The sequence below is a fragment of the Balaenoptera ricei genome, chromosome 18 (assembly GCF_028023285.1).
Source record: "Balaenoptera ricei isolate mBalRic1 chromosome 18, mBalRic1.hap2, whole genome shotgun sequence".
In the NCBI taxonomy this organism is placed as follows: domain Eukaryota; kingdom Metazoa; phylum Chordata; class Mammalia; order Artiodactyla; family Balaenopteridae; genus Balaenoptera; species Balaenoptera ricei.
In genome coordinates, this window is record NC_082656.1 from 2,774,534 (window position 1) to 2,789,896 (window position 15,363).

Genomic DNA, 15,363 nt, shown 5'->3' on the forward strand with positions numbered 1-15,363 from the left:
TAATTCAAAAGATAATAATGGAATAATTGGAACCATTTTGGAATATTGACTATAATCATATCTTTTTAAATGTCTTGTAATAGAGAGTAATGTTTATTAATAATCTAAAGGAAAGACTCTGTATATAAAGATTATGAGAATAGACATAAATGCGAAGGACACTTCTAAATGCTTTAAATTTAAGAATGCATAGAATTATATCCACCACCCTCCCCCTCCCTCCAGTTTCCAGAAGGACACTTCACATTTTCTTCATAGTTTCCTCCCAACAAACATGGTAACAAGCTGAGAATAGCAATAAAGCAGCGATGGGCAGGCAGCCCAGAGGGGAACAGAAATTGATCACGGCAGAATGGCAGATGGAGAGAGGGCTCAAAGGTCCTCCATGGGGGTCTCAGGGTCTCCTGCTCTCAGGAACCTGGGGAGCCGCCATCCCATAATCCCACAATCAGGGCGCCCATCCGTGCCATCACAGGGTACCCTGGGTTTCTTTGGTTCTGTAGCCTTTCAGCTTTTACATTTCACTTTATTTATCCTCAGTGGTTAGCCCAACGTGGCCAAGTGGGAAATAAAGATAACAAAAGTTTACTTCTCAGAGGTGGGTTCTGCTTATGATAAAACCATATTTGTGAATCATCTGTATTAGTAATAGAAGAAAGCAAGCTTGAGGCCACCTTGGGGTTCTGCCTTGATTCACTTGCATTTAAATCATGAAAGGACTCGTAATTAGGGCAGTGCCTGCAAGGGAACTTAAAAGAAGGAAACGAGCTCAGAAGTTCTGTATTTATAAACAAATGTTAAAACGTTGCTCAACAAAGGAAAAATGCTTGCCTAGCTGCACTGTTTTTGATGTGCTCTCAGTTCAAAAAGGAAAATCAATAAAAACAGTTTAGGACACTAACTTGGGAACTCAGCACTCAGAGCATGTTTGAAAACTGGTGTGACACGGTGAACTTTTGGTTTCACTTGCACACAACTGACTGCCCCAAATACAGATGTTAGAAGATGGTCTGGCCAATGTTTACTAGGCTCAGATTCTGGTAAACAGAAATGACAAGTTGAATGATTTGGGTGAAGCTTCAAAAGTAAGGTCAGAATGATTCCTTTTAAAAAAAGATGCAAATCCTAGTATAATCCTTCTGTCATTCCTTTGAAAAATGATACTTTCTTAATGTAAATAATCTTGCTTAATGAGTAATGAAATCTTGCTTGAGTTGTGATTACTGTTCATTATAAACTCCCACTGAGCTTCGCTCCTCTTATTTTACTTTGTGATATCATATTTTGAAATCACATTTTAGTTTCATTTTAATTCAGAGATTCATTCAACAATAAATTTGTAGGCAGCTGCAATGGGCAAGGTCAGTAATTTTTTTTAAATATGGTAGTTCTATTTGTAATTTTTTAGGAACCTGCATATTGTTTTCCATAGTGTCTGCACCAATTTACATTCCCACAAACAGTGCAAGAGGGTCCCCTTTTCTCCACATTCTCACCAACACTTGTTATTTCTTGTCTTTTTGATGATAGCCATTCTGACAGGTGGGAAGTGATATCTCACTGTGGTTTTGGTTTGCATTTCCCTGCTGATTAGTGATGTTGAGCATTTCATGTGTCTGTTGGCCATCTGTTGTCTTCTTTGGAAAAATGCCTGTTCAGGTCCTCTGCCCATTTTTTAATCAGGTTGTTTGGGTTTTTTTGATATTCAGTTGTATGAGTCCTTTATATATGTTGGATATTAACCCCTTATCAGTCATATCATTTGCAAATATCTTCTCCCATTCAGTAGGTTGGGTTTTTTTGTTTCATTGATGGTTTCCTTTGATGTGCAAAAGCTTTTCAGTATGATTAGGTTCCAATTGTTTCATTTTGCTTTTGTTTCCCTTGTCAGAGGAGACAGATCTCAAAAACTGTTGCTAAGACCAGTGTCAAAGAGAGTACTGCTTGTATTTTCTTCCTGGAGTTTTATGGTCTTTTCATTTAGGTCTTTAATCCATTTTGAGTTTATTTTTGTATACAGTGTGAGAAAATGTTCTAATTTCATTCTTTTGCATGTGGTTTTCCAAGCACCACTTATTGGAGAGACTGTCTTTCTCCACTGTATATTCTTGCCTCCTTTGTTGTAGATTAATTGACCATAGGTGCATGGGGTTATCTCTGGGCTGTGCTGTTCCACTGATCCATGTACCTGTTTTTGTGCCAATACCATACTGTTTTGATGACTGTAGCTTTTGTAGTGTAGTCTGGAGTCAGGGGGCTAAAAATCACAAATCTGTTTTAACTTTCCTCTGGAATTGTTGAAATTTGCTTTCTGTAACCAATCCCCCAAATAAATCCTGATGTTGCTTAGTTATTTAAGAATTGGAAGAATTCATCCCATTAACCTTTGTTTACCACTTCTTTCTTGAAATGAATTCTTTTTCAGGCTTGTTTTCTTCTTATCTCAGAGACTAGCTCCTCCTCTTCTATCAGATTTCCTAATTTCACAGTGTACCTGAGTTCCGTCCTAGGTCCTCTTCTTTATCTACACTACACGTGTAGGTGATTTTACAGTCCTCTGGCTTTGGACATTATCTGTACACTCAAGAGTTTCAAATCTGTGTCTCCAATTACAATCTCTTTTATGCTTTGTTGGGATATCCAGCTGCCAACTCAGCAGCTCCGGGTAGACAGGTAACAGGTATCTGAAACTTCACATTTCCAAAACAGAATTCCCTTCCTTCCCGACCCCCACCAAATGCAGTGTCCTTCAAGCTTCTGCCATCCCGATTAGTAAATGGCACCATAGTTTTTCTGGGTTCACTCCAAAACCTCATATCATTGTTGGTTCCATCTTTCCTTGCACATGACTCACAACTAGTACATCCAGTTGCTCTTACAACAAATATTGCTCAAACGTAACCAGTTGGCAACATCTCCGTGGTTACAGTCTTAACGCAAGCCATCATCATCATCATCTAGACCACTGCACACCCCCTCACCTGATGTCTTTCTCTCTTCACCTCAGCAGACAGCAGGTGGTTATCTTTCTAAAGTGTGAGAGCGTGTCACCCTCCACGTTTAAAACCCTCCAATCCCTTCCCATTATTATTATTATTTTATTATGCTATGCTCTGGTATTTAAGGAACCAAATACCAAATCCAAGGTCATGAAGGTTTTACCCTATGTTTTATTTTAAGAATTTTATAGCTTTAGTTCTTAAACTTAGATCTTTGATCCATTTTTTGAGTTAATTTTTTTTAATATGGTATGAGATAGTATCCAGCTTCATTCTTTTGCACGTGGATATCCAGTTTTCCCAGCACCATTTGTTGAAGAGCATGGTCTTGGCACCCTTGTTAAAAATCAGTCGACCATACATGTGTGAGTTAGAGTTAGGGTTAGGTCAGTGCAACCTCTTTGGAATCAGTTTAGTCAAATGAATCTGGTGCTCTTGTGTACCAGGAATAGGTGAGAAGTATATGAGCAAAATTTACTCATTATGCTTGTATTTGGGGTAGATTCCAAACCATCATTGCCCTGGCACATAAATCATCAAATGCAATGTGAAATCCAAAGCCTCAGAGGAAAGAGTTCAGTCCCCAAGAGAGCAGTGAGAGCTTAACAGTGTAAAACTTTGTCCAGAGTGTATCAGCATTAAATTAGCACTGCTGAAACAGTACGTTGAAGATTTGCAGTAACACCTGGAAGTTCCTTCCAATGTGCATATAAGTAGAATCCTGGAAGCTTTTTATATTACTTGTCTTATGGCCTTACAGATTTAATGAACCAAATGAAAAACTGAATCTCTGTTCCACATCCCTCCCTTTATCTCTAGGTAAGACAGAATCTATTCTTATTTGAAGGTAGAGTTCTAAGTGTCCATATTTCTTAAGCCACATTTAAAGGAATCATATCTTAAGTAATTTTAAATGTTGTCTGTCTTCATCTTGTACATAAAACTCCAGCAAATTTAATATTGGCATTCATCATGCTCTTCAAAGCAATCAAATTTGGGATCCTCAACATTTCCGTGTCAATAAAATAAGGCGTGGAACTAGCAGATTCGATGAAGACCTGCTTCATCCTTGCCATACTGGACGTCTGGGTGCCATTTGGGTTGGGTTTAGAAGATGGGGGAGTGGAGCTGTTTCCAGGCCTGAGTCTCTTAACAGCAGAGATATGGAAGGGAGGAGGAGATCCCCAAGAGACCGGCTGTTGACTGCAGAGCACTGCCACTTGCCTCATGGTGGCACTCGCTGGATTTGGGGCAGTTGTGGTGTTCTGAGAGGAGGACCTGAAAGTCTTACAAGAGTTGTTGGATTTGAACAAATCTGCTTGGATTGGAGCAGCCCAGTCTGAGCCTGCCCACCACCGCTTTGCCCACATCTGCTCTGTGGGCACACGGCATGTCTCGCTGGGTGCTGGGTGCTGGGTGTACGGAGAACCACCGGCTCGGGGCAGGCGCAGGCAAGGACTCTTGCTAATATATTGAGTGTTTTTATCGTGAAAGGGTTAGGGTTTTGTCAAGTACTTTTTTAGCATAAATGAGATGATCGTGTGTTTTTTTTCCCCTTTCATTTTTTTATTGTGTATTACGTTGATTGATTTTTTTATGATTAATCATCATTGCCTTCATGGGATAGATCCCACTTGGTCATGGTGTATAATCCTTTAATATGCACTGACTTTGATTTGCTACTATTTTTGTTGAGGGTTTTTCATCTATATTTGTAAGGGATCTTGATCTGTAGTTTTCTTTCCTTATAGTGCCTTTATCTGGCTTTGGTATCAGGGTAATGTTGGCCTCATAGAGTGAGTTAGGAACTCTTCTTTCCTCTTCATTTTTTGGAAGAGTTTGAGAAGGAATGGTGTTGATTTTTCTTTAAATATTTGGTAGAATTCACCAGTGAAGGCATCTGGTTCTGGGCTTTTCTTTGTCAGGAGGTTTTTGATTACTGATTCCATCTCTTTGTTATGGTCTATTTTGATTTTCTGTCTCTTCTGTGTCAGTTTTGTTGGCTTGTGTATTTCTAAGAATTTTTCTGTTTTACCTAGTTTATCCAATTTGTTGGTGTATTGTTGTTCATAATGTTCTCTTATAGCCCTTTTTATTTCTGTAAAGTCCATAGCAATGTCTGCTCTTTCATTTCTGATTTTAGTTATTTGAGTCTTCTCCCTTTTTTTTCCTGTCAATCTAAGTGTCATCAATTTTGCTGATCTTTTCAAAGAACTAACTTTTGGTTTTATTGCTTCTATTGTTTTTCTCTATTTATTTGTCTCTGCTCTAATCTTTATTACTTCATTCCATCTGCTAGCTTTTGGTTTAGTTTGCTCTTATTTTTCTAATGTCACCAAGTTAAACATTAGGTTATTGATTTTAGATCTTTTTAAATGTAGACATTTGCTGCTATAAATTTCCCTCTAAGCACTGCTTTTGCTGTATCCCATAAGTTTTGATATGTTGTTTTTTATTCTCATTCCTCTCAAAGTATTTTCTAATTTCCTTTGTGATTTCTTCTTTAACCCATTGGTTATTTAAGAGTATATTATTTAATTTCTGCATATTTGTGAACTTCCCGGTTTTCCTTGCGTTATTGATTTCTAGTTTAATTCCATTGTTGTTGGAAAAGTTACTTTGTATGATTTTAGTCTTTTTAAAGCTATTGAGACATGTTTTATGACCTAACATGTGGTCTATCCTGAAGAATATTCCACATGTACTTGAGAAGAATATATGTTCTGCGATTGTTGAGTACTTCCTATTATTCTTAGAATAGAATTCAAGCTCCTCAATACGGTTTACAAATCCTTACATGCACTGATCCTGACCAGTTCTCTGGCACTGTCTCCTTCCACTCTTCTCTTGGTTTGCCCAGGAATTGTTTTTATTTCCTGACTTACTAATTAACTTAATGCTTTAGTGTAATAACATTAAATAAATGAGTGACTGATTAACTTAATTCCTTAGTGAAATAACAATAATGTACCTTTTGATAGCGTGTGGAACCATGGCTGTGTACCTTCGTGAAAAGTTTAAACATATATGGAAAAAGATTGAACGTAAACATTCATAGCAACATTATTCATAATAGCCAAAAGGTGGAGACAACTCAGATATCCACCATCTGATGAATGAATAAACAAAATGTGGTTCATCCATACAGTGGAATGTTATTCAGTCATAAAAAGGAATGAAGTTCTGATGCATGCTGTAACATAGGTGAAACTCGAAGACATTCCACTAAGTGAAAGAAGCCAGACACAAAAGGTCACGTGATATTTTATGATTCCATTTATATGAAATATCCAGAATAGGCAAATTCATAGAGACAGAAAGCAGATTAGTGCTTACCAGGACATGGGGCGAAAAGGGGGAGGAAAACCATCACTTTAGTGGTGATGGTTACACAATGTTGTGAATGTACTCAGTGTCACTAAAGGTAAGTTTTATGTTATGTATATTTCACCACAATAAAAAAAATCAATTCAGTTTTAAAAATATTTTTTTTTCTGTGCAAACAGAAAAAAATCTCATTTTCAAGTAATGTTTTTTTTATCAGTTATTGAAAAACAAACCACATAGTTCAAAGACCAAAGTTTAAAGTGAAAAATAAGTAAAATGATAAAGACTCACTCTTTTACATTACATTACATCCAGTGTCAGAGTGCTTGATATAAAATGGATTTTAAAAATCCAACTATTTTATTTATTGTTTATTTCAGAGGAATATGCTGGTGGCTTGAACTCCAAAGGGTTTATCTCAACAGATAAATGAAATCTGGTGGTAGACAGTGCAGAGAGGATGTAGAACAGAGATCAGTAAACTACTGCTCTTTCTATGGGAATACAGTCCTAGCCATTCATGTACATATTGTCTGTGGCTCCTTTTCACTGCAATAGCAGAGTTGAGTGGTTGCAAACCTTTACAGGAAAAGTTTGCCCACCCTCAGTTTAGATACTGCATTTAGTATTTGACATCACTGAGGAGTCAAGCCTCCTCTACAATGTACTCCAACATCCTCAGTAACAAACTTTTATCCCCATGGCTGGCCAAAAAAAACAACCCGGGCACATTTAGGTAAGGATATCTCCATGGATAAGAATTACACAGCTTTTTCCTCCCAGCTGGATTATAACTTGCCTGAGGATAAGAACCATACTTTATATTTACTTATATTCTTTATACTTTGCATTTAGAAAAGTAAGAAATAGTTTTATTAGGTCTACAAAAAAATCAGAAGAAAATACTCAGGGACACTTTTGATACTCTCTGTCTTCATTTCTCAGAAATAAATTACTGATATTATTTTTTTACATGTTCCTTTGTTATCCATAATCAACAAATTCCACTTGGAAAGAAAAAGGAACAGTGCTATTCTAGCATGTCAAATAAAATGTAATCATGTCTTCTTGTCCTTCCTTCATCATCATTATCATCATCATTATTATTATTTTAAATAAAACCAAGGATACTTCAAATGCCAAAAAGAAAAAGAATAGAAGCTTTCTTTTAATGTGTGTGTCGCTTGTAACCAGGGGCAGGCGGGGCAAGAGAAAGGGGAGGAGGTGAAAAAAAACAAACGTAAATCATAATTGCATATCAAGACCCTCATCTAAATTAGAAGAGGATCTATGTATAAAATAAATAAGATACATGGACATAATGTGCCACACAGGGAATATAGCCTATATTTTATTATAACTATAAATGGAATATAACCTTAAAAAATTGTGAATCACTATGTTGTTACACCTGAAATTTATATAATTCTGTACATCAACTATACCTCAATAAACAAATAAATAATTTAGAAGAGGGGAAAAAAAATCCAACTATTTTGTTTATTGGCAGACTTCTTTAATACATCTGGAATTCATACATTGAGTGCTACCATAGATATTTTTGTTTAACCAGTTTAGATTAAAGATAAACCTTACTAAACTCCAGGACTATATCCTTGCCTCAGTTAAGATTGCAAAATGCTCTTTGTTAATATATTTTTTTTAATGAAAGAACATAGCTAGAAATAGATTCATCAGGTTTTAAATTTGTTGAACAGTTATTCAACATGGGGTTTTTTGGTTGGTAATGGTAGTGGTGATGGAAGAGCACAGAAAGCAATGGATTGATTTGTACTTTACTTGAAAGAAATATAAAAGTCAAAGATAAAATATATTACTGAAAATTATTAGCAAACGTCTAAATCGTAAGTTTATCTTCCTGAACTAATTGTTAATTGAGTTGCATGTGCCAAAGCATGGTCATCCACAAGTGAAAAGGCTCACATTTCCAATTCTGTTGGAGTTTCCGAAGTGATCTGTCACATAGTGTGACACCTGCTGTATTATTTTCTTACGTGAACTCTCTGATGAAAACACAAGGCATTAGTGAGGTCTTAAACATGGAAGCCCAGACAGAAAGCATAATTAGTTCATTTACAGCTGGTTCTCCCCTACTCTATTTATCTGACACTCATCTAGTTCTACCATATAGACCTTAAAAAGAACATTTAAAAAATAAATTTAAAGAGCCATATGTTCTTTTTCACTGCGATAACATGCAAGAGCCTCTTTAATCTTGGGGCAAGAGAGGCTGAATTTGTGAAGCTCTATTTGTGTTTTAAGTTAGGTCAAGTTATATTGTATATGTTAACTAATTAAGTAGAATTTACTGGTCTGTACAAAATTTGAACTAGCAATCCTTCACACGGTAGTATATTTTTTGCTCTAAGCGATATTGTTGGAATATTGGAAGGAGCATAGATTAATTTTTTTAAAAAGAGCAGACAGACAAATCGGGCCTAAATCTAGATTGAACCAGATTCAGTTGTTTAAATGAAAAACTGTATAGATTTGTACAGATGTCTTCATTTTTTAAAAATAATTTATCTTTTATTCAAATTGTTGAATACTTTATATTACAGTAAATTTGATTGAAAAAAATGAGGAAAGAAATCAATTTTTAAATATATACTCATGTTGAAATCAAACAAGCCAGCCGAACGGAGTACAAACCAAGGAACACTGTAGTTTGGTTTGCTTTCCAGAATATGAATACCCAATGGTGGTTTAAATGAAAAACTGTTTATAGATTTGAACAGACGTCTTCATCTGTAAAACCCTTGCTGTGAAGGATTATTATAACATTTCAAAAGTGGGTAATAAGAGGCCGGCCCTCTGTAGGTGTTTGGTGTGTGGTGTCTGTGATAATGTTGATGATAATTTGGATGACTTAATACAAAAAAAAAAAAAATTCATGGGCTTCTGTTGTTAGCAGATCTCTAAATGTTCATGTAATTTTCTCCATCCCTCTGAGTGGTTTTAGGGGGAGGGAGTGGGTAAAAATGTAAGATAAAGATGCCTAATTTGGTAAAATGATAGGAATGCAATTTAATCGTTCCCTGTATCCAATTTGCCTAACGGTCAGTTTCTGAAATTGACACCAAAGCAGCTTTTGTTGGAAGATGTGATTGACCTCCTGAAGGTCCTCTCCTTTTCTGGCTTCTTTGGTAATTCACTATAACTCTATTGTTGCTAAGTGTGGATTTTTAACTAAGATTACATTTGGCGGAGAATAACTAAAATAAGATCCCTTTCTGATGAGTCCATGGGGTGCTAATTCAGATAGAATAGAGAGAGCTAAATTTTTGTTTCATTCTCATTCTGAAGTTATAGCCAATAACCTTCAAGGTTTGTGTATTGATAAATCTGAGCAACCCTTGCTTTTTCTCCCAGAGTCAAATTAACATAACGTAAAGTAAGTGCCTGCAGATGAAACTGTTATTTTCCCCCAGCTGTTTGCACCTGTACTGTCACCAGCCAGAGGTGGAGGGATAAAGGACAAACGCACTGTGGGTATAATCTCATCTCAGTGATTGGACAATTTGCCATTTAACAAACTTTGGGGAATACTTAGGGTTTTCCAGTTTCTTTCACAGACATGCATTCGTTTCATCATTTATATTTATTGGGCACCAGCTATGTGCCCAGAACTCTTGTAAGTATCATCAATACAGTGGTGAACAAAACCGCTGACATCTCTGCCCTTATGGAGCCTGTATTTCAGGGAGGGATTTAATTGGTTGTGGTCAAGGCTAAGCAGCTGTAACAAGGAAGCCCCCCAACACTGCAGCCTCTATAAGACAGCAGGTCCTCTCCGTTCTGTAACCGTCCAGGTGATTCAGCTGGTGGAACAGCTGTGCTGCAGGTGTCCTGCAGAGGCCCGGTGTCTGGCCCTTGCTGCTCTGCCAGCCTTGGGGTAGCTTCCTCTTCTGTCCTCCTCACCCATAGGATCCAGACTGGGCTGCTGCTACATGCAGCTCCAGCCCCAGTGAAGGGGACTCCGGAGTCATTTGTCCCTAAAGTGGAGATGACACAGATGCCACACCATCCCTTCTGCTACATGCAGCTCCAGCCCCAGTGAAGGGGACTCCGGAGTCATTTGTCCCTAAAGTGGAGATGACACAGATGCCACACCATCCCTTCTGCTACATGCAGCTCCAGCCCCAGTGAAGGGGACTCCGGAGTCATTTGTCCCTAAAGTGGAGATGACACAGATGCCACACCATCCCTTCTGCTACATGCAGCTCCAGCCCCAGTGAAGGGGATTCCGGAGTCATTTGTCCCTAAAGTGGAGATGACACAGATGCCACACCATCCCTTCTGCTACATGCAGCTCCAGCCCCAGTGAAGGGGACTCCGGAGTCATTTGTCCCTAAAGTGGAGATGACACAGATGCCACACCATCCCTTCTGCTACATGCAGCTCCAGCCCCAGTGAAGGGGACTCCGGAGTCATTTGTCCCTAAAGTGGAGATGACACAGATGCCACACCATCCCTTCTGCTCATCCTGCCGGGCCCCCTTGACTCTGGTTTGGACGTATCACACTTGGCCACAAAGGAGGCTGGGAAACGTAGCCTCTTGCTGGACCAGCTTAAACACAAGGCAGGGGGGTGGGTTTGGGGAAGCAGAGTGGGCTGTACTGCTCCCACCACAGGGGAGAAAGACAAGGAAGCACCCAAGTTAAATATATAAAATGTCAGGTGGTGGCAAGTGCTGGGGAGGAAAGGAAAGCGGGGGGCATTGGAGAGAGATGACAGCTTTAAGGAGTTGGGCAGGGGAGCCTCACTGAGTAGGTGACACTTGAGGAAAGAGCTACAGCAGTGAAGGGGTCATGCTCGCAGCCCGGGGAGGGCGCTGCAGACCGAGGCCATGGCAGGGAGGGGAGATTCGCGGGGCGCAGGGCGGGTGCTGGGAAGAGGGTGGGCCGGGACGGTGGAGAGCTCGTTTGGCGATATGCTGGGCTTAAGGTGCTTCCCCATCCACGTGGCGACGCCCCGCTGGCCGTTGGGTTTGTGACTCTGGAGCTGGGAAAGCAGCTTGGACTGGGAATGTAAAGTTCAGAGAAACGAGATGCAGCGTCTGACTTAATCCTGTTCTTTACTGTAAGGACCACGCTCACCTCTGTGGGGAGAAGCCGGCCAGGCCACAGGGAGGTCACGGGCTCCTGACCGCAGACCTGTCCGGGGGTGCAGGTGTGCATGGAAGCTCGTTCCGCCCTGAGGGAAATTCTCGTGGCCCCTCGCAGTGGATCTCGGTGCCACATCTGAGCCACTGTGTGATCGTCCCTGGGGAGGCTGAGGTTCAGGGAGGGGCCAGATGGCGCCAACCAGCTCCCTCCTCCCTGTTCAGCACCCTCTGTGGGGAGTGGGCTCTGGGAAGAGGGAGCTTCTGTTCAGCAGGTTTTTAAACACAGCCTACTCAGGCGTGAGAGAGGTTGAACAAGCAGGGGGCTCGAGAGGAAGCAGAGCTGCAGTTACTAGTGGAGGGCGTCTGGGCGCTGCCCCTCCTGCCATCTGGCCCTCGAATCCTTTCCAGACTCAAGCCCCTCCGTAGAGTTTCCGCTCTGCCCAGCTCATCATGCGACACTGAGATCCACGCTGGGCCAGAGGCCCGCAAGTGGGACGAGCTTCCGTGCACACCTGGACACGGGGCAGGTCTGTGGTCAGGAGGCCCGTGGTCAGGAGGCCCGTGGTCTGTGGGGCCCAGCACCTGGACACCTGCACACCTGGACACTGGGCAGGTCTGTGGTCAGGAGGCCCATGGTCTCTGGGGCCCGGCACCTGGATACCTGCACACCTGGACACGGGGCAGGTCTGTGGTCAGGAGGCCCGTGGTCTCTGGGGCCCGGCACCTGGACACCTGCACACCTGGACACGGGGCAGGTCTGTGGTCAGGAGGCCCGTGGTCTCTGGGGCCCGGCACCTGGACACCTGCACACCTGGACACGGGGCAGGTCTGTGGTCAGGAGGCCCGTGGTCTCTGGGGCCCGGCACCTGGACACCTGCACACCTGGACACGGGGCAGGTCTGTGGTCAGGAGGCCCGTGGTCAGGAGGCCCGTGGTCTGGGGGGCCCGGCACCTGGACACCTGCACACCTGGACACGGGGCAGGTCTGTGGTCAGGAGGCCCGTGGTCTCGGGGGCCCGGCCAGCTTCTCCCCACAGACATGAGCCACCTTCTCCTCGTCGCTACCTGACAGATGTTTACCTGCATCCCTGGGCAGGGTGGTCCACCAGAAAGGACCCGAAGGCCACGTTCCGGTTCTCAGGCTGCCTGCACGTCGCTGTGTGACCTTGAGCAGGTCCCTCAAAGTCTGGGTTTTCTCCTCTATAAATGGAGGGTGGTCAACGGACCTCACCCCATCGTCAGGAGGGTGGGGTCACCGGAGGTGCGTGTCAGCGTCAGGTGGAGGAAAGCACGCCAAGGTCCACCCTGGCCTGAGCTCCTCCTCGGACTTTCCCGAAAGCAGTCGGAGCCTGGCAACAAATCCCCCCAACACACACGTCTCCCCAGCCACATTCCGAAGCTCTTTAGAGGCTGAGGTGCAAGGAGGGCGTCTCAGCTACTCGGATTCGCTCACCTTGTCCCACTCCAAAGGGGGCAGCAGGCCTTATAGAAACACTTGCCAGGCCTTGCAGGTGACCCCCGTGTTCTCATCTGTTCAGATCCTCACTCAACGAACGTCGTGCCTTGTAGGACTGAGACGTCTCAGTCACTACAGACACTCAGTACATCACCGTCCGGTTGAGCTGAGCCCACTGAAACGTTCAGTGTGAAAGTGAACCCATGTACAGTGTGTCCTGTAACGTGAAACTTAAGCGAAGAAACAGCTCTCACTCTGAAGTAACTTGCCGAAGCGTAGTGCTGAGATCAGGGAGGAATCTGATAACTTAATTGGTTAGGGTAAGACGTGCCTTTGTATTCCAGAAGAGTTAAAACTTTCCAGAGAATACGGATAGTCCTATTCCCGATTGCTTGGACGTACCCTCAGGATCCTAGCAAGGTGAGGGTGAGATGCCTTGTAGGCATCGAGGTGCTTGGTCAGGGAATTGAGTTAAAGCCGTGGGTGGAAAGAATCTTGAATCTCAGTATCATGGCAGCAGCTACAGGCCAGAGAAGCAATCCTTTTTGGTTTGTAGTCGATAAATCCTTTTCTGAGCCAGAACTTAGTAGGGTAGAAGCCACTTCATACAGCTGGTACCGCTCCCTCCCCTCTGTTTTTACTGCTTAAGTCAAAAGAATGATAAGAAAATAGGCTTTTATCGGGAACTGATGTGAATGAGTTTCTGAGGGTGGTTCTAAAATCTAATGATATTCGGCCCAGTCTCTCATAGCTTCTGTAGTTATGTCTGCATTGCTGATGTGACAAACTTGAGAATGATGAACCCATTTCCCATTAAAAAAAAAAAAAAAAAAAGATGGTGTTTGCTGTGAGGGTTGTCATAGACTTGTCCACATAAACAAGAATAAAGAATGTGGCTTTCGGATCATGCTTCCCATGGGGACTCTTGGGAGCGGTGTTTGCGTTAAACAAGATGCCTTTTCGTATATAGGTGTCAAAAACTGAGAGGTGAAACGTCCGTCTTTTTCTTGTTCATCTTCAGATGCTCCTGCCTGGGAAATGCATAGAGAAATAGCTTATTTGGTGTAATTACGTTTAAAATGGACGTTATTATGGCAACTCAGTAGCATTGAAATCACAGTATTAGTGCCCTTCCTTGGAAAGATACGTGTTACCAAGACTTTTCTGATTGGCTTGGGGAAAATAAACCCTGAGTCACAAACCACCAAATTAAAAATATAATACCCATTTGAGGGCATTTCAGCTTATTTATAAGTTAGAAACAGTTCCTTTTCTATGAAGGCAAGGAAGTTGACTAATCCATTTTAGAAAGGTTTTAAACAATAAGAACCCAGAAGACTCTAATCTTGACCTACTTTAACCTGAATTCCTGGTTCTTCCGTAGGGTTTTTCTGAATATCTAATACTCCATTGATCAATGAGTTTAACTTAATCCTTACATCTAGTTAGGAACTTTATCTTCGACTCAAATAATGTATTCAGTCTCATTTTGATAACAGTTCTGCTAAAGCCTGGTATTGACTAGAGCTTGGTTATTTGGTGGGAAGTTTCAGCTAAGGGGCCTGATCTCACTCTGAACTAAACCACTTTCTCACAAACATAAATCAGCTTCACCATTTGGTCGCAATAGGTAATACTTAATGTTTCCCAAGCGTAGCTCACGATTTTACTTGCATTCGATATAAATTCCTATTCGTGTATTTACTTATCAGTGTTTGCACAGCTGTGCTTGTGTTCATACGTCCTCTTGTGAATTTGTCCACTGACAGAGGCTGTTTCAGGTTTAGATTTCATCTCTATCAGGTCAGAGGTGTAATCTGTTTAACTTGCTGTATGATGAACATCTAACGTGTGCGATTTGATTATGACAGTATGTCTACATAGCTAGAAGCGCTATTTTTTTATGAATATTAAAACATGTTTACAAACAAGTATCCTTCAAAATGTATGATTGGATTAAGATTCTTATTCATCCAGGTCCAAGGCATATGGTTTATGTGCCTTTCCCAGTGGCAATAAGAAACGTGTATGAGGGTAGCCCAGAATCACTGAGTGTAGATACACCAAGATTCAACATTCCAGAACGATCGCTCCTGCTGTCATATTTTTATGATTCAATAATATCAACCCTGAAGTTTCTCTCTGGCTCTAGCCTCAGGGGTCGTACAGTGGAAACCAGGCTTCAGGGGTTGGGATGGGGGTGGGGCCTATGCAGTCAGGGCTGGGGAGAAAGTACCAGGTGGCCTTTTGTGCCGTGTGCAGCACCGATGCAGACACCAGCCTGTCATCTCTAGGGCTGCCAAGTCCATTACCATCACCGTGAGCCACAGGGGCAAACGGCCCTCAAGATGTGCTTCGTCCAAATTGAGATGTGCTGTCAATCTGAGGTCACAACAGTGGTTTTTTTCTCCAAAACTTAGGTGTTGTTCAGTAATTTAACAGCTAAGGCGTTA

General features: G+C 41.8%; 1 protein-coding gene across 4 annotated transcripts in view; it reads left to right on the forward strand.

Annotated features, from left to right (window-relative positions):
* TNFRSF19 (TNF receptor superfamily member 19) overlaps nucleotides 1–15,363 on the forward strand; it is a 91,140-nt gene that overhangs the window by 62,495 nt on the left and 13,282 nt on the right. The window lies entirely within an intron of this gene.